General features: G+C 31.1%; 1 protein-coding gene across 21 annotated transcripts in view; it reads left to right on the top strand.

Annotated features, from left to right (window-relative positions):
• LOC148618026 (hemicentin-1-like) overlaps nucleotides 1-20,816 on the top strand; it is a 125,407-nt gene that overhangs the window by 51,546 nt on the left and 53,045 nt on the right. For 8 of the 21 annotated variants that reach the window (XM_088585832.1, XM_088585847.1, XM_088585845.1 and 5 more), the window contains exon 1: nucleotides 11,192-11,311. The gene's annotated coding sequence lies outside the window, so the exon portion shown is untranslated. The other 13 variants (XM_088585849.1, XM_088585844.1, XM_088585835.1 and 10 more) reach the window with 5 other exon arrangements.

Genomic DNA, 20,816 nt, shown 5'->3' with positions numbered 1-20,816 from the left:
ATGATTTGGAAGCTTCTGATTCTTTTAACAGCTGATGAGAAATGAAGTATGATGCAGGCTTGCTTTAAGTAATGGACTTGTCTATAATGGTTTGTTCTTGTATGATTCTATAGACTAGGAAATTTTTGTGCTGTCTTTTTTTCACGATTTTTGAGTTTAATCTACTTTAATGCAACTTCAAATTCACGATTGTTTTCGGAATCACATTAAAATGTTTCTAGAAGAAAATGTTTACAACAATTTATTTTTTAAGCATAACATGACTTACCCCTAAAACAGCGAAAATTTCATGGTCTACAGTAGTTTGTTTTGCCATGCAAGTCCTCTGTGTGGACATTGAACAATGTTTGGCAACATCATTCTGTATTGCTTTTGCATTTCTAATATTCTTCTGCATGATGACTTACCATATGAAAAAAAAATTGGAAATTGTATCTTTTTTCTTAGAAACATATGGCCCCACCTAAATACCAGTATAAATATTTTTTTCGACTATGAAAATAAGTCAATATTGATATTGACTAGTAGAAAAAAGGACAACAACCATTAATACTATGTATTAATACCTTGATGGTCTCATGGTAACAGGCCCTTATCCAGTGCCAGAGGTTGTGTTTTCACTCCTTGGACATGCCAGACTTAAAATTTACAATTCAGTGGTCAATACTTCTTTTTCAAGCACACAGCAAATTGAAGATAGAGTGACTACTTGTCAATTGAAAAGTCAGAAGAGTGTGTCTGAGTGGTTTAAACCTTACTGCCGGATGTTGCTTCCCTGAGGTAGCAAAATAAAAATCCAGCTCACCATGTCAGACTAGAATAAGGCACGGTCTTTTTGGTTAACTGAATGCATGTTCTTTAAAATATTGGATTGATTTTTTTGCTTTGCTAATTTGCTAAAGTTTCTGAATTGGCCTTGCCTTGTCTGGTATCATTATTTTCAACCATTCCTTTGACACACATCCATTGTGAAACTGGAGAGTTCTGAATGTTGCCTGGTGGTATCAGTTGTACACAAAAAGATTTTCTGTGGAAGTAATATTGTCTATGGGGTTCTAATTTTTGTGATTTTGGCCAATTTCCAATAAAATGGAAATTTCTCATTCTTTTATATGATGGAGTTGTCAAATTTATGAATTCAAGAATTTCAGAACTGACATTAGATTAGGTCTGTTTTCATCTTTTATGAATAGTTACACATCATTTATTTTGGGGCCATTTATAGCATGCTTTATGGCATGGGTTTTGCTCATCATTGAAGACCATGTGGTGACCTGTAAAAGTTCAATTGTTAGTTGCTTGGTAGTCATACCACATCTCCTATTTTTATGATATTTCCTTAAACCGCAAAATTTCATACCCACGAATAAAAGTACTATCACGATATTATCACAAATTTCTACAGTGATTTTTGCATTTGCATGTAAGTTTTACAGCATGCCTTATCCTACCAGAATGCCTGATATTTTCATCAAGTATCTTATTAAATACCATTAATATTACATTAAAATAATTTATAAATACCTATTGTTTAATTCGATTTTCAGAAATGAGAATTTATTTTCCTTATGATATAACCTCTATTTCTGTTTTGAAAACAATTGCTTTTCTATCTGTGACTGAGCATTTGAAGTCAAGATTTTAGATTTCTCTGCAAGAGGCTTTTTTATCTCCCTAATGGCCCAAGATGTTATCATGCAATCACTTCAGATGTAACAGGTTCAAGATTAAAATTTTTGATATTTTTTACAGATCATAGAATTTTGTCTCAGATTCTCCAGATTTGCAGATGGGGAAGGAAGTTTTTCCTGTGAGTAGATTTTTTATACTTTATTTAAATTTTGTTGTCTTTTTAATTGTTTTATAAAAATTTTGTAATTTTGCCAAAATTTCTGATTTCTGACTTTTTTTTGTATCTATAATAGATTTTTTGAATTTAAAGTAATTAAATTATGACATGAAGTTGTTCATATGCTATAGGGATCAAAGATAGCTTGCTGTTTAATACAGTTTGATGTTGAATACTTTATATTTATTGTTGTCTCAGTAACTATATCTTAGCTCATATCCCAAAGGAAATTGACTAATTACTGTGATGTCATACCCTGATATTTTTTCATAGTGCTAAATTTGGATTTCTTGAGTGTATTGGAATCACCTTGTCCATTTTAATTTTGTCGCAATTATCTCATTGTTGCTCCTGGTGCACAGATCGATTTCAAATTTGATATGCAGCTTTATATAGATAGGGCATATGTTGTAAATGATTTTGGATACTGTCTGTTATCAATTTCCTGTTTTGTGGGACTTTGCTGTTTCCCACTATAAGGAATAATACAGAAAATTTTCCTTACAAAAATTTCGGCTCCAAATGAATTGTGTGCCTTCATTAAGATGAGGTAGATTTTGGTTGCTCGTTTTATCAACTTTCTGTTTGAGTGGGGGTATGCCTAACAAGACAACACATGGCACCTCTTGTAATTCTGAGAATACCAACTTCCTGTTTGAGTGGGGCTATGCCTAACAAGACAACACATGGAACCTCTTGTTATTCTTAGAATACCAACTTTCATGATTTTCATGAGTTTGTATAATCATGAAATTTGGTCCTCAACAAAAAAGAAATGTCCCATACATTTGTGATGTTGACAGTAAGACAGCTGTGTAGGACTGATGTACAAATATCATATTTATTTTTATTGAAGAGTTATAGGAGTTAACTTTCTGCTTCTCCTCTTATGGTGGTATTTGTTACACAATCAAAAGAATGAAATATGAATTTAAAATTTTAACATTTACTGTTTATAGCTATCAAGTGTTAATGAAATCTTTTCAAAATTTTCAACCATATGCCATGAATAAGGGTCAAATTCGATAATTTGTAATAAATTATCTTCCAATGGGCAATATTTCTTATTTCACCACATTCTCATAAGTGACTCAATACTCAAAATTTAATTGAAATTACCTGAGCAAGATGATTTATGCTTGGGCACCCCTAAGATGACCAACAGTTTAAAAACCAATTTTGAATAATATTCCATCACACTGTGGATATTAGTCTCATATATCATCTCTGAAATCAAATTTAAAATGAGATAGGAAGCCAATCTTCAACAATTTCTCATATTTGTGTGTCATACACTTAATGAATTGTATATAAAATTTGTGGATTTTTTGTACCAAAAATTTGAATTCAGAGGACATTATTGAATCTATATTTAAAACACCCAAGTGTGAAAAAAAATTGCTCAACTATCTTATCAAATTGTCTTCGGTGGATGAGCATGATACACTAGTTCCACTATAGCGTAAGAGATAAATAAACAAATAGTTCAACCGGTTGAGCAATTTGTATCGTTCTGGAGAGTCATACAAAGTCTCAACGGGAATCCTATTAACTTCAAAGTTGGACGTGCATTTATATGTTAATATGTATTGGAGAGTGGCAATTTTTTATTTTCATTTTATGTATATATTCTTTTCTTAGCTTGAAATACGTGAAAGGAAATAAGACCAGTACATTCCATTTTTTTCTTGTTTGTTTCATTCTCTTTGTTGTGTTGGCTTGACATCCTTGGAAATTATCTAGGGAAGTTATGTTTAAATAAGCTTTTCTTTTATGACAATTTTATGAGCATTTTTGATTATTCATTTTTAAATTCTGAACAAAACTCAGTCAGATTGAATTTATTATCATTTTGTATGGCTCAGTTCTTAAATAGCAGTATGACTTTATTTGGAGCAGGTTTTCAGTAGGACAATAAATCCATCATCTTATTGTCACAAAAATAGGCATATTTTAATGCAGTTCTTTCAATTTTGATCTTTAGTACAGCTATAAAGTTTTTGGATGCATAAAAACATGATTTTTTAATCAATGACAAAGACAGTATATTGGTCTGGAGTTCATGTGTAGCTTAAAAACTGTGGCCTCATGTTATTCATAGAAAAGAAAGGAGAAAGGCTTAGAACAAAGAATCATTGTCAAGTCGGAACAATGTTGTCTGTTGTCTTTATTTCTTTAGTAGCGGTATGTCTTTGTGCAGGTGGTTGTGCTTTTTAGAAGTATTGTCACATTTTCTTTTACTGTTTTTTTTTTTTTTTTTTTTTTTTTTTTTTTTTTTTTTTTTTTTTTTTTTGAGGGGGGGTAATATTTTGTACTTTGTACCATTTGTATGTGAATGTCAGATTATTTAAGTTTGTCAACATTTTATACAAAGATTCAAAGATTTATAGGGATGCATGAAAATACCAAAAAAAAAACCAAATCATGCTGTGAAAGTACTTTAATTTGTGGATACCAATTTTTGTGGATCAGGAAGTTTGTGGATTCTTGAATTCATGGTTTTTAAGTTTTCAGTATACACATCAATGGGAATCTACTATTCGTAGGAATTGAATTTTGTGGTTTGAACTACCCTTGAAAACCACGAAAATTGGTACCCCAGGAACAATACTACTTTCCTAGTAGATACTGCCAATTTCAGTATGCTGTACATGTTTCAACTTCTCATCAGCAACAGCATTAGTACCAATTTTTTAAGAAGTTGAAGATTCAAAAATAAATTGTTTACAAGAAGTACTCAGAACCAAAAATATTGAAATAAGAAGTCAAACCCAGCACTGATAAGTTCTTACTGAGTATGTCAAAGGAGCTTCATTGTTGTAGCTCCATGTTGAAAATCGGTTTTATTTACTAGTACATTACTTGTAGTTATTTTTGTCTGATTTTTTTCTATGTTCATTTTATCATCCCTTTTCATGTTCATCGCCTGAATATAGCTGAAATATTGCTGCTCGGGCGTTAAACCCCACAATCAATCAATCAATCAATCAATCAAGTCTTTTGGAAGGAATTAGTTAGACATATATGTTAACTATGAGACTGAAGCATTCATATTTCATAGAAATGATCAGATATTTTCTGAGTGGAGTTTTGTATTTAGACAACACCAATACCAGTCTCCTGAACAAAGTGTTTTCTGTTTTGTTATTTTCAACATCCTTCTACAGTCATAATTAATGTGATCATTTTAAAAGGTTATCCATTTCATTGACGACTAGTTCTCCAGGGAGAAATAAACTACCCCCTCCTGGTTTGGAGACAGAGTCCATACTTGGGTTACACAACATCTACAATCCTGTCACATTTGTATGAGGAATATAGAAACTGTGATGTTCATGGGCTGGGTATAATTGATGAGCTTTAAGTACTGGACAATGGCTAACACTGTTAACTTTGATTGTTGAAATTTGTCAAACATTTTCTGATTGTTTCGGGTTGTCTTGGTCTTTAAGGGAAGGGTTGTTCCTGTTATGATCAGTGGGATTTTAATGATGGCATGCTGGTCAGATAATTAGCTAGATTGGACAGGTTAGGATAGCCTGACTTTATTTGTTTGGATTCAACTTTATTGATTCATTTACAGATATTTCATGCATTTTCAAAACAGAAGAACATTTTACCAGTGCAACAGATTCTGTCATGTTCCAATTACACTCTAGGTTAAATTTGGGAAGATGCAAGTTTTTCTGTCAGATAATCTGTAATTCCTTTTTCTTTTAACATTTTGCCATTTACTCTGTGAAGAATAATCAAGGGAACCAAGATTTGAGCAATAATCAAAAGAATATATTCCAATGATAAAGATAGGTGCATACAACAAAGAGCATGAAATAACCAAAGTAACATTTGCAAAGAAACAACAGTAAATGAGCAACTCGAGAACTAAAAACTGGAGTGAATGATCAGGTGCATTGGTAGGGTAAGCAACACAGCTAAGTATCAATGATAAAGCCTAAGGGATTACTTGACTCATCTGTTTTTTGAAACTTGATTTTGGCCTTTTTTGGGTTGAAGTCTGTTGTAAAAGGAATGAATTGAGCTATGAAACCCAGTTATGTCATCCTAGGATGATTTTATTATACTTTGGTTGACTTGGAGAAACTTAATTTGGAGAAGCATTGATGAAAGAAGATCTATGAAAATAAAAATGTAATAAAAATTCCAACTTGTAATTGTTCAAAAATGAAGATGTCATAATTTTACTGTTGTGAGAACTTTTTATTACTCAATGAATACATAATTGGCTCAGATTCATTGCTGTACTGTAAAAAAAAACAGCTTAAAACTCTTGTGATCATCCAGTTTAATAAGTGAAAAAACCTGTATTGAGAAAATTTTAAGTGTCAATTGCTATTTAATCAAGGCGTTTTATTAGATTTTTACTCTCTGGTAGGAGAAATTTACCAAGCATTGAGATTCACAATAATAAACTGATGATATGTGGTGAATATTTAAAGACGCACTAACAAGGTAGTTAGTATGTCATGGCACTTCACTATGAGAGACGTGACACTTTTTCATGTTGTCGATGATCAGAATTTGGTTTATATATGTTCTGTGATGAGATGAGTGGTCTCTGTATACAGGTGTATAACAGGTACTTATTGATGTTCTATACAGACAGGTCTGTGTTGGTAGATAATATGATAGGTGTTTTTTAGTTGTAGGATATTTGTTATTCCGGTAATTTTGTGCCATTGGTTTTTAGTCCATCCATTAGATTCAAACTCCAATCACCTGTCATTCTGCCCCTGTCTTAATGTAACCCTTTTCCTCGAAAATGAAAGCACACATTATTATGAAACTTGTGAAAAATATCTCTAATAAATACATGTATATGCCATGTCCTGTTATTATTCAGACCATCGTAGGAAACCTGCAACTGATTCCGTCAGTGGATTCACAGTGACCAGTACACTAGTGTCTTTATGACCTATTTTCTTGTTAATGTTCTTAATTTCTGTTGCCAATGAAATTTTATGATGATTATTTTTTTCCTTTCCTTGTAATCTATTGTCACATCTAGAAATGGTTGCTCCAAATATTAACTCCCAAAATTATCTCCTTAACAGTCAATTTCTTTAATTGTTAATTAATGCCCTGCCTATTTTTAATCAATAACCATGAAATAATTGTAGTAAGTCTAATCTTGTTACAAAGAAAATCAATGCATGTTTGAGTGCTATTGTACAGCCAGATTTCTATTTAAGATAGAACATTTACGAACTATTACATGTAATATTAAATGATTTACACATTTCTTGCTTAAGTTAATGAAGTAATCAGTATTAATTGACAAAGTGTAACAGTTTCTTTTGTCAATACAATAAAAAGACATTCATTTTTCAAACAATTAAATACCATGTAATTGTAGTAATATAGATTTGTCAGATTATATTGTCAATCAAAGGGTCTATATATATATATACTATTACTACATAGTTTCTCCAGATTATTATACCCCATGCAACGAAGTCTGTCAGTCCGTCAGTCCATCTTCAGTTTTCCGGACTTTTTTTGTAACCACTTGCAGATATTGATATGATTTTTGGTATATAATTTCACCATGATAAGCTACAGGTCAAGTTTAACTTCTGTTTCACTCTGATGATTTTTACCAAATTTACGGGCCTTGATCTCAGCAAAATTCACAGAAATAAGAGTTTTCCGGACTTTTTTCTTTTGTAGTTTGTAGTTAGTTCCACTCCAATGATTTTTACCAAAATTACAGGCCTTGAACTTAGCTAAATTCACAGAAATGGCGGTTTTTCAGACTTTTTTTTTTCGAAACGCTTGTAGATTATATCATGATTTTTGGTATATAAGTTCACCATGATAATGTTCCGCTATGAAGATGTTTACTTTGGATTCACTAAAACTCAAAGAAATCAGTCTGGAGTTCTGAGTAACAGAATTTAGTTACAAGATAAAGGTCTAAAGCCTAAAAAACACTCTTATTCCTGTTTTTTATGGGGGTACATGTATTTATGTTACGAACAAATTTACTCAAGTATCCAACATGAGGAGGCATGGGGTATGTGAGTGCGCTCACTAAGGTTCTTTAATTTACGATCAAACCTGTCTTAGTATCCACTTGTATTTAAGGAATGACTGTTATATTATTTTTTTTTTGGTCTGTGAAGAAATAACCTCAATCATGTGCACACTAAATAACTTGCTAGCAGGTTTTTTTTTTAAAGTGTGCAACATGGGTATTGAGGTTATTTCAAATAGACTGAAAAAATATAACAATCATTCCTTATAATGAAAATTTAGTATCAAAATTTAATGAGTAAATTGACAAAAATTGTTGATGGCATCACAGTTGCATGAGATGATGGACAAATTTTTTTTTTCCAATCGGAAAGCATGTTACATCTGAGATTATTCAGAAATAACCTCTTAAAAGACAATATTTAGAATATCCAAATGTAGTGTATTCTTTGAACAATTAACTGGTATATAAAGTACACCTGTCTTATGTGACTATAATTTTGCTCTCCTTTAGAATCTCACTTAAAAAAGGTTTAACTGTATAAACCAATAATGAAACCTTGATTAAATTTTAAGCCCGTCTTAAATCATCTTCTTAATTTCTGTTTTCATGCCTTTAAGAACTATAAGAACTATCCTAGATGGGTCACAGTGTAATTGTTTTAGGTTTCACCTAGCATGTCAATATTTAAAGGACATTTTTTTTTTAGTTTTTATTTTTTACATTAATAGGTTACTTTTCAAAAACTGGTGAATAAATAGATAATTTTTTTATCAATTTGTACTAGTATTTTGACTTCCTTCTGAACAGTCAAAGGACAGTATGCAGATTGTCACCTTCTTTTTAATAACAGTTACATTTGGCCTATGTCATTTAGTAAAAAAGATTCAAGCTTGTGAAATGGTATGTATTTTTCATGGTTATTGGCTAATGGCACAGTGTATAGTTTTTCATTGATATTTTCTTGAAAGTTTCATCAAAAAAGACCATTGTTAAGGAGATACTCAGTCAGTATAATTCTTCCTTTTTAACATAATAAGAAAATAAGACTTTGACAATTACTTTCTTTTTATTATGGGGTATTACACTTCACTTTTATAATCTAATTAACACCTTGCCTGTTAATTGGTCTATATGTTGTTACTATAATAAAAATAATAAATTGACAATTTTATGAGGATACTGATACCTGTGTAAAATGCTCATCTCTTCGTTTTAGGAGCGTAATAATGAACTTAGATATAATTTGATAAAAACATGATTATCATATATGTCAGAATATGCATAATTTATACATCTGAAAACAAATTTGAAGTTCAAGTAAACAAGATTTAGAAATTTTTTGGTGAACAGACAAACACATACTCTTCTAACCGCTTAACAAGTTCAACATTTTAAAACTGACATGATGATGGTGATTTCATGCTGTTTTACGCTACTAATAAGCTTGGACATCTTTCAGTGATACAAAACAAGGCTGTAAAATTGAACCTGCCCACCCTCAATAGGAATTTAGAATGTTCCAATCAATCAATTTACAGGTAATTTCAGGTAGTACATCTATTCCTAATACATCTGTTGAACTCTGGATGTAAAGCCCTTGTATGTTTTATTATCAAATCCGTAGAATTGATGTAAACTAAGAATTTTGAGGATTTATTAAATTTGGTGTAAGAATTGTGAGGAATTATTATTTTTTCCACATTCATTTGAAAAGTTAACATATTTGTGGATTTTTTTGCATTTTGAGTGATATTTTGGATTAGAATGTGTATTATTATTTTTTTTTTATTTTCAGAAAATATAGAATTTGAAATTTCAAAGAAAAAAGGATTATTATAAACTTGGATTTATCAATGCAAGGTTAGTGGTTTTATTTCCCTATTAGTTTATATCATTGTATATATTTTTGATATCGTACTTATTTTTCAATGGTACATGAATCATTTATGAAATATATATGAATTTTAAAAAACTTCTTTTGAAATGTTTTCTTGTATCAGTTGAAATACAGGAGTCTGGATGACTGGTATTTAGCCATTTCTTTTCTATGGGCTGCTGAAATCGATAGTTTAAAATTCACAGGTGGGGTGAACCCTGTTTATGTTATGACGAATAGCATATTTGTTGTTTTTTGAAAAAAATTAAAATATTGTATTGTTGAAATGAAATATTAAACTACAGTAGAAGGCTTTCTATAGTAGTACACCAGGATTGTATGTTAGGAAAAAACATTGTTTCTCACAAAAAAAAAGTGCAGTTTCATGATTACTGAATGGCATAATTATGGAAAAAATATGATTTGATTACGATAAGAGTAAATATTTCATCCTTAAGCCAAAGGTGAAAGGTATAATAATATAACTGTCTTTTGGCATGTCATTTCCTTTCAGAATAATTGTTCATTGATTACCCCTGTAGAATTTTCCCCTTTGAAGATATTGCACTTCCTTTTGTAGATACTTGCAATGAGGAGATATTTTCAGGCAAGTAATCCAGTGGCACTTACATGAAAATAATGAATGAAAGTTAATAAAAAAAATTAGGAAAAAATAACAAGCTGCCTATGAGGAGTGAAACTACAAGGGTTAAAAGTTACAATAATTTATATTTCTAGATTTATAAGAAATAAGTGTGACTTATTTTTAGCAGATTTAACTATAACAGAACAGAATTTTTTTAACTTAATTTAAGTCTTGTATAAAATTGATAGCAATTAGAAGAATAAATGTAAATTGAAAGATGAAAGAGTGGGATCTTAAAAAAAACTCTTATTATTACTCTTGAAGACAAATTACAATAATGTTCACACCATGTTCAGGGAACCCACATCAGTGACCATAAATTGGTAGGAACATGTAAAAATGCCAAGGTACATGTTGTTGAATTGTCAAATTGGTGACATTTATGACGCCAAGTAATAAGTTTTTATTATAACACATTATCATAATGTCTTGTTCTGTCCATTACGTCTAGTGGAAAATTTGCTTCAATTTCCATTTTAAACATAGGGATAAAGAGACAAAGTTTTGTCCTTTTAATTTCAACATGAATTGTCATGATATTTTTTTGCTTTTCATTAAGTGATATAAAATATTGTTTACTTAGATGACACTCTTTCTCGCCATACCAAGATCGTGTCATTTTCGTATTTTTTCAACCATGTTTAGAATATGAAGATCAATAAAATTTCTACTAATATTTTCTTTCTGTTTTGATTCTCCTTTTTCATGCTATTGAAGTTATTTTCCGAATGTTATTTGAAAATAATTTATCTGTATGAGATAGAGATTTCAACATTTAAAGTAATCGCTGTTAGTTATTAGGCCGCTAAAGCACACCGTTTAAATGTCTATGGTCCCTTTGATAGGTGAAAATCATATCTTTAGATTTATGTAGGCTTTTTAAATCGGTAGTAGTTTTGGAAATTTATTTCGTTAGATTGACAGTATTCCATTTCATTGAAGGTATGTCAGTATTTAAAATGGTAAAATATTCAGTAAAAAGCTTTATTATAAAAGGTAGTGTGTTAAATGTTGAAATATGTTCTTAAAGAAACGAAAATGTCACTCTTATCCTCTGATTTGCAGAATTTGACAGTTTTAAATAAATTTTCGTGTTACTTAGCTAAGCCGTTGTTTAGCAGTAACATTCTGGAGAATTTCATCAACTTAGCCAACATACAAATTTTTTACCTTCTCCCATTCTCTTTTGTAGGCTTGGTGATTGATACAAGTAGTGATTTAGAAAAATAAACCTTGATAAAATAAGGATTAAAATTTTGAAAAATATTTTGTTTTTAAAAAACATTATCTTCAGAATATGTATGTGATATTGAAAATTTGATTGACTACTTTAGAAAAATAGTTATGGAGACCATTGAAAACATATATCTCCCACTTTACTTTAAAGAAAGATCTATTGTCTCGAGAACATTTTTGGGTGTAAGAACAACACATCATCTGTCAGGCGATTTGTCAATAAAGGGCAGATCAGGGGGCCCCATACAACATCATCCATCAAGATCAGTCTTGGACCAGTCTGGTAACCAGTCTGGTACAGTCTGTCCGGGAAGGCTCTGTGTTAATTGTTTCATGTCTTATTAAATTGATTGTGATTGATTAAGGTAATTATGATTTTTATGATCATACTTTTGATCAATTTGTCATGGTGTTTAGGGGGCCAATGACAATTAAAGGACAAATAAGGTCCTATGTAGATTGAACATATGCTAATGATAGACTGTGTTATAGTTTATTTGGAAATTTGAAGTTTTCAGTTTATATGTAAAAGGGAATTAGGTTTTCCTAAAATTACAAAAACCAAAAGTTTGCTCATAGATAGTGAAATAGAAAATAATTTTCAAGCAATTATTTCAGAATATACAATATTATAAATTATGATAAAAAAAATAAAGTTCCATAATTGATTTAGTTTTTGTTGTGAACTAAAATGTCCTAGTTTCATTAGATGTATATATTACTGATAAGATTTCAATGAAATTTGGTGTGAATAGTCCGATTAAACTAATACTGATAGTGTATTGTCCATTGAAAGTTGTGGCGAGACTCATGAATAGAAAGTTTAAAAGTCTGGTCACAGAATGGCCATTTTCAGATAAAAAAACAAATAAAGTGGATTTTTACTATAGAATTTGTAACATTTATACAAATTTAGCACATAAAGAAGTAATTTTCCACTATAAAAATCAATTTATTTGCTTATAAAATAAATTAAGAATAGCTTTTAGAGGTAAAGGGTTAGAATTAAATTTCAGGTGTCAATTTCACATGTTTTGTTTACATTTATTTTTGTAATAAAGGATAGGGCACTGTTGGCTTTATAAGGATATGCTAAGACTATAATAACACAGCTTTTCAGAAAAAAAAGTTTTTAAATCCATGTAGGCAAGGACAATTAAATTTTATATCATGATTAAAAAATAATAATGGTGGAAATAGGTTGGACTGATTAATGTCTGAGTTCGCATCCTTCAAGGATGGGTTATTATGATTTTTTGTTTATTTAAATTTTTTTTTGTGTGTGTTAATATTGTGTTGTTTTACATTTTACAGAATGCTAAAATAATTTATCAAAATTCTTTGCATTGAAGTTTCAATATTTACTGGTAGCATATTTTACTGTCGCTTTCATTTTATAAAACCCAAAACAAATGGAAATCGGATGGAAAGAGTTATATAATATTAAGTTAAATGAATGTTTCATATGCATTACTTAGTTGAATTGAATGTTTTTCAACCCTCTGTACATGTGCATGTATTAAATGTAGAAAAAATATCTGTGACAAGGTTGTGTTAATTCTTCCTCAAACTATATTTAAAAGAAGATGAAAATTACATTACATTAGACAGAAAATAAGCGTTCATAAAAGCAAATATTATAATTCCAGGTTCTCATTGGCGGAAAAATGGTCTGAATTTCTTTGAACAGGTTGATTTTCTACCTGTTGGCTAAAGATGTCTAATTATGGCAGTGTGTCATCTTTCTGTTTGTGGTTGCTATGGATACTGATTTATGAAAACACAAACATCGTCACGATTTTTATTATTTTGTTTCTGGTCTATAGATAATATTGATCTACTTATGACAAATGATTTATAAATAATTAGCCATCAATTTTCTAGAATTGTTCTGTTCAAAACAGGGCCATATTTTTATGTAAGAAATTATTGTGTCATCTTTTAAGCGATTAAAAGTCTCGTTTGTCCAACTGATAGTGTAATAGTACTTCAATTTTAATACTTATATTGTTGCATCATGGGATAAATTACTGAGTATTGTTTGCAGAACAATACAAGAGATAAAAGTAGAAGAAGAAAGGAAGCAGGTTTATTGCCAGCGCTGGTTAAGTTTTGCTAAGGTTTGGCAAATGGAGTCTGTTAAAGCCTAGGAGTTTTGTTAAGGTTTGGCAAATGGAGTCTGTTAAAGCCTAGGAGTTTTGTTAAGGTTTGGCAAATGGAGTCTGTTAAAGCCTAGGAGTTTTGTTTGTTGATCAATATTGTTTAGTAGGCTTAAATGGTCGCTCTTATCATATCATCTAGTCTGAATTGTAATGAAATGGATGTTCAACGTCGGCTGAAATTGAACTTGTATTGAAATGGATGTTCAACGTCTGCTGGTTGGAAGGACATGCTTCAGGATTTTTGTAAGAGATGCATTATCTAGTTATCTCTAAACTGTGACTGGAACTGAATGAACACTTATGCCTGCTATTCAAGGAGTTTTTTTTACATGCTTGGTTGAAAAACTTGCTTAACCATTTCATCTTGTAAAAGAAGATTAAGAGCACTGGATAAACACTCATTGTAACATGGTTTTAATGGCCTTATTGAGGAACTTTTTCACTAAAATGGAAATTCTGCTCAACTATGACCATAAAAAAAACTTCCCCTGCTTGAAATGTTTCCTGTGTGACATAATATAGTATTGAAGTCTTAATTCCAGTTACTCCACACAATTTTTTACTGTTTTGGCCAAAGGATAAATTTCATCTTAAATCAGCGGGTCCATATTCAGGAAACTATTGTCTTGGTAAAGTGTTTGATTTGTACACTGAATATAAGAATCAGCATAAAAGCAGGCGTTATCCTACAGAAAACAGAAGCAAATTTTGATAAAGAAAAAAAAACTAAAATGATTCATCTAGTCAAAATTTTACCTAAGTATCATTTTTATCATCTGTTGCTTCAATCTCATAAACCATAGAAGAAAGAAGTTTCTGTGGAATTGACACACACTACCAACTCCCTAATCACAGAATTCTAATGTTCTAACAAAGACTGCCAACTCCTAAAACATTATCAAACAAATGATAAAACCTAATTTATTGACACAAAGAAGGCACTTGTCCATCTTTGTTGATTTTTTACATGAAATTTACACCAATTTATCTAATGCACAGTGTTTGTTTCACTCCAAGCTTGGTGTTTATCATTTGATGGGCTTTGGCAGGTGAAAGGAAACATCCTCTGAATTATTAGATAGATATCATTATGGTGAATTGAAATTTATGTACATGTAACTATTTTTCACTTTTTTATGGACCATGGGTTTGTTTTATATTGAAGTTTTATGTCAGCTTTCAAGAACTCATTAAATTTTCATAGTTTTACCATAGTTTCCTGTAGGTAGTAGATTTTTCTTTTTTTGGGACAAAAGGCAGAAACACAGTATACCATAAATAATTATTATACCCCACAAAACGAAGTTGCATGTGTATTATGTCTTTGACCCATCCATCCATTCATCAGTCACAACTTGTTGCCAGCATGGATAGCACCTCCATTTTTGATGGATTTCCTTCAAACTTTAGTGAATGATTAGTAGCAGAACAATATTGGATGGAATTTATTGGGATTGAAAAAAAGTAGGAGAAGAGTTATTTTAGAAAGATGTACAGGTGCATATAATGAAAATGAGTCAGGACTGCCATTTTATTCTTTATCAAGGGGCTTAAACAAGCTCCTATCATGAAGTCTGTTATATACCCCTCCCCCTAACCTCTTTTTGATTGTGAAAACTCTGTTACACTTCCAAATGAGGTTTACTTTTGAGAAGTTGCAATATATACCCTCTCTTTTAATGGTGGGAAATCAGTAATTCTTATGTCTTCTGAAAGTGAGAGAGTGAAATGAAACAAGATAATATAGTTTTGGTCATCAATCATTTTTGATGTTATAAAAGGTTAGAAGGGAACTATTAATCTGTTATTTTCAAAGAGAAATCTTCTGTTGTACCAAAAACAAAGGGAAATAAACAGTGTGTAATGTTTGTATTAATCCATCATAAATACTATTATATTCTTCTTTTGTAATGGGGGATTTCTGTAACTTAAGTTTATGGGCTAATTTCTCAAATGGTGACACCTCTAGGTGTTTTACACTCAGAGGAGATGAAATAAATTGATCACTTTCCTTCCAAAAACAGAAACAAAGCTTTCCTATATAAAGAAAAGCCATTCACTAGTATACCAATGATCTATAATGTGACATTTTTGTTTTTTAAGTATTTTTCCCCATTTAACAAAAGTGGAAGAAAAATAATAATATGTTAGCTATGATACATCATTTTGACGAATATATTTAACCTAATTCACCTTAAAAGTAATAAAATTGTAAAATAGATGTTTTCTGAGAAACTTGGTGTCATCATGGCTATACATTCATTATTGTCAACCTTATTGGAGGTACTGACTTGTCTTGTTACTACAGTTTCAAACATTGGTACCAACGGTGAAATTAAGGAAATGATGTATTATGATACAGATGTATGAGGCTCTTGCTAGTACAGCCGTAAAAGATGCACTGACTTGAAAAAGAATTATTTGAAATTCGATCTTTCTCAGTAAAAAGTTATATCTTTATTTTGGTATTGATGCGTACAGATGGCTGGGTATAAGTTAAGGGACATCACCTCTGTAAATTCTATACACTGCACCTGTAAACATATTAACAAATAATGGATTGAATTTCCTTTTTTTTTGGTTGTGCTGCAGACGTGATTATTACATAACCTTAGAGGTTGTCTCTGAATTCATAACAAGTCTTAAGTGTAAAATCAGTTGTTAATATGCTCCCTATTGTGACATCATAAATTTAGACAAATTACAGGCTTGTAACTCAATGACAATTCAGCCACTGTACTTTTAAATAAATACAATCAGTGCATGTTGCAGATATTTACTGGAAGGATTGTGGTAATGTCAACAGAAGGTTCTGTAATATTCCAGTCTTATCAAGGGTCATTATCTCATTGTATTACCAATATTCTGTAATGTACTTGACATGAATGTACATGAAAATGACTGTACATCAGTCATGGCTCACATTGTCAACATAAATGCCATGGTGCTAGTTACAGAATTAATTCAATCATTTTGCATCTAATTTATATACCGATAGTTACTATGAAATGAAAAATTGTTACGAAATGCACTGCTTGTTTGATGCATAGTATATATGCCTTAAACTAACCAAAGAGCTGAGTATAACCATTTTAGAGGATTATGGCAATTATTCAGAGCTGCCATAAAAATACACTAAACTTCCTTTCACCTGTCCCTTCTTCTATAATTTAGTAGATTTTTATCATAATAAAGACATATGAAGGATCATAAAAGTTACCAGTCACATTTTTGTTTCAATAAACCTTGGTGACATCCTGTATCATGTCGGTGTAACCCTACACAGGACACATTTTATTCCATGCAATAATTGAGACCAAAATATGAAATTTAAAACATGAATATCAATAAATGTGTGCTTGTGAGAAGCTCATCTTATCTGTTTTATTAGATATTATAGGAAAATAATGATAACATATTTTTAGCATAAAGTTTCATTGTTTACAAGTTGCCATAGTGTCATTATGATTTAAAACATTAATTTTTTTGATATATAAATACATTTAGAACTCTGATTGATTATCTCTCCTTTAAGTGGGGTATGATGGAGGCAAAGTTGAGGGCTAATATGATGCATTATTGAAAGAGGCAAATTAGCCCTCATCAATAACTTAATTCATGTACTTTTGACCTAGTCCATGTTAGAGGCGAAGTTTAGGGTGTATACACAGCTGGAAATGGTTAGATGTAGAGGTATAGAATGGAATGAAATAACTGACCATTATTTGGAGTGAGATTCTTGAAACTATTAATCATCAGGCTTTTCAATATTACTGTGAAAGTGTGAGGCACTACTTGCTGGCACTCTTTTTGGTGATAAACGATTCCTGTCCTGTAGCACTGCTTGTAAAATAGACCTTTCTATTCATAGTAGGTCAAGTTTTAAAATTAGCTGGATGGCATGATAAAGGGATTAATTGTTCTGGAATCTTCATATTGGAATCAATGGCCAATCAAGACCATGGAACATGTAATAATACAATAGATACAGAGGTTGTCATTGTGGAACTTACACACGATCAAGAGGTTAATTTCAGGTGTATTGTTATTGCCATGGATTTTATACAATATTAAAAAAAAGATTAGAAGGCAATCAATGATTAATAGTAAACACAATACAGTATTTGATTAGCTTTTTCAAGTATATGTTCATCAAGGTTTTTTTTACAGTTTATGGAATACAATAGGTAGAACTGTATTGGAAATGGCTTCAATAACATCTGTGGTCATATACTTTGCTAAACTGATCTTGAATTGCATCCCCATTGCATAGATATGTATTTGTTTATATTTCAATAAAAGAAATTGCTTAGTATTTCCTCAGCATTTTCTTCTTTCACCTTATTATAACTATCTCGATATCCTTTTCAATGGCACTTTGATATTTTCAATCTAACTTTCTTAAAGATTTCAAATCTCCTTTTTTAGAGGTAAAAATGCTTTCTTTGACAAGTGTTATCTAGTTTGTCAAATAGTTGTCAAAAAGTTCTGATTTGGTAAGACTTTTGGGTTGACCACATGATCAAATGTCATAACTTTCTGTACAATATCATAATCGACTTCCCTTACATTGTGATATGTATACATGTATTACATGACTGACATGAACTTTGATTTGACACCTGGGCTGCAATACACACTCATGGTTAATGTGTACTTGTAACCCTCAGGTGTTATCATAATCTTTGGAAAGGAAATGTTCTTTGGCCTGCAAGTGTTGGTTCCATGTTCCAAAAATAAATCTGATGAAACTAGTGAAGAACCTTAATTCATAAATTGTTGTTGGTGGTGTTTTATATATATGTACATGACTTTGTTTAGATTGTGTTTACATGTAATCAAGGAATCCAAGAATCTAGCGGAAATTAAAAAAATGTAATCCAGGGACATTGAAAACAGATAAACAACATAGAACACAGAATAACCAAAATAATACATAAAAAGCAACAAAATTACATGAGCAATTAGGACTCCACTGAAAACTGGGAGCATGGACCAGGTGTACCCATAGGGTTTATGCAGGAATATTGTAGAAAGCAGGTTTAAATTTACTTTCAACCCCTGCTTTCTTGATTTGAAAGTTCAGAATTTTTCCAATTTCTAATCAATATTCAACTTGAGGAAAACCAAAAGACTACAGTAAGGTTTGAAGGTTTATGATCAGTGTAAATGTTATGTTAAAGGTCTTAGGTCAGAAATTTAGGATACCAGTCCTTAGACTTTCTCTAATTTGAACCACTGAAAAAGAAATTTAGCAGACATTAAAAATTTACATGTATGTAATTATGGTTGTACTGGTAATTGAAAAAAATGATAATTTCATATCTAAGTTCATGAGATATTCATTCAAGACAATGCTACATTAGGTGATAAAATAGAGGTTTTATGTTGTCAAAATATATTGCACAGTGGCAAATCTGGGAGGAAAAACAGTCCTGCTATGATAAATGGAATATTTGACTAAAAGTTACAACTTATTTAACTGACAAAAACCACAACACTCCAATGAAATTAAAAGCAAAAACAAGAAATCAAAAGCAATTAAAATTCTGACATATAATGTGTTGGTATGTCATATCAGCCATCAACCCTTAGTAGGAGATAATGCATTTCATTTGTTTTCCCAGCAGACCTCACCCATCACACTGCATGTCTGAACCACTACCAACCTCTACCAGTTTTTGGTTTTCTTGGTGACCTAGCGTTGATGATTTCTACTCTATTCATATCTATTGATTTGATACCTAACTCCTAGCAGTCGTCACTTATGACCCTGCATGCCTGATCCTTATCTCAGCATTTTAGATTTTTTTTCATTTAAACACTTGTTTCTTCAGTTATAATGACTTAGTATCAATGAATTTTATGATTTCTTACTTATCCATTTGTTTGAAGCTTGACTCCCAGTAGATGGTGTCCTTAACCCTACATGTCTGAACCCTTTGACCTAGTGTGACCTATGTTGTATCTTCATCCAAGGATCTGTTTAGTAGCAAAATGACATAGCATCAGTAAAATAAGCTACTTTTATCACTGCATAGGTTTCAGCTTCCCACTGAGATTAGTAATGCATTTGGTTTCTCAGCAGACACCTTGACCTTCTGACCTAACCCCTGACCTAGAAGTATCATGTCCTTAGTATCATTTTTCCCTTTTATCAGTGCCTTTGATGCCTTGATGAATATTATTATTTCTAACATCCCTTAAAGTGGTGATGTTTCTCAGCAGACAGTCTCTCTTCATTCTGTCTCCTGACATCTCATGCCCAGAGTGTATCTCCCATTAAATCTTCAATCGTCATGACATTTTTTTGTTTTGTTTAGACAGTATGCCCTAGTTTGATTCCTTTGATACACCTGTACCTTTTTTTTTCAAGGTTTGAAATCATGATGTAACCTTGAAATAAAAGTAAAATATTTTTGAGCCAAAATTAAAAATGTGATATGAGAAATTATTCATATTTTGCCAATAGGAAATATTATGAATAAACTTTCTAGCGTATATGAATTCAACCATTTCCTTTTTTAATTGTTTCCAACTTAAAACACTATCATGATATATAGATGCTACCTGGCCTGGGTGCACCTGACTCGCTCTACAAATATCTGCTACTGATTCCTAATTGAAATTTCAGCATCCCTGTTGGTGATAAATGCTTTAGAAGTGTGATATCGGCTATCAAAACAGAGGGGTGTTGCAGGGAATTGATAAATCATCATAAAAACATTAACTTTTATCTAAAATTCATATTCCACTAGGTTCTATAACTGTATCATATTGCTGTGTGTTTACTGTTCCTGCGATTTATTTAATTTTTATCTCCAGATAATTTTTGCCATATTTATCAATGGGAGTAAATTATCATCAAATCTATTTTATTCCATGGTGACAAAGGGTTGTTGCAAAACAAAGTAAGTCACTGGGAACAAAATATATTTTAGGTAATATTAGTATTAGTTCATTAGAGTTGATTACTGGTCTGCCCAATTTAGAATTATTGCCCTTGTTCAAACAAGTGGGTTGTTCTCGTCATATAGATCATCATAACA

This window comes from Perna viridis, chromosome 5 (genome assembly GCF_037379345.1).
Source record: "Perna viridis isolate PV_CMFRI_1.1 ecotype Kerala chromosome 5, ASM3737934v1, whole genome shotgun sequence".
Taxonomy (NCBI): Eukaryota; Metazoa; Mollusca; class Bivalvia; order Mytilida; family Mytilidae; genus Perna; species Perna viridis.
Note: the sequence above shows the minus strand (reverse complement) of the source record. Positions and strands in the feature narration are given on the sequence as shown.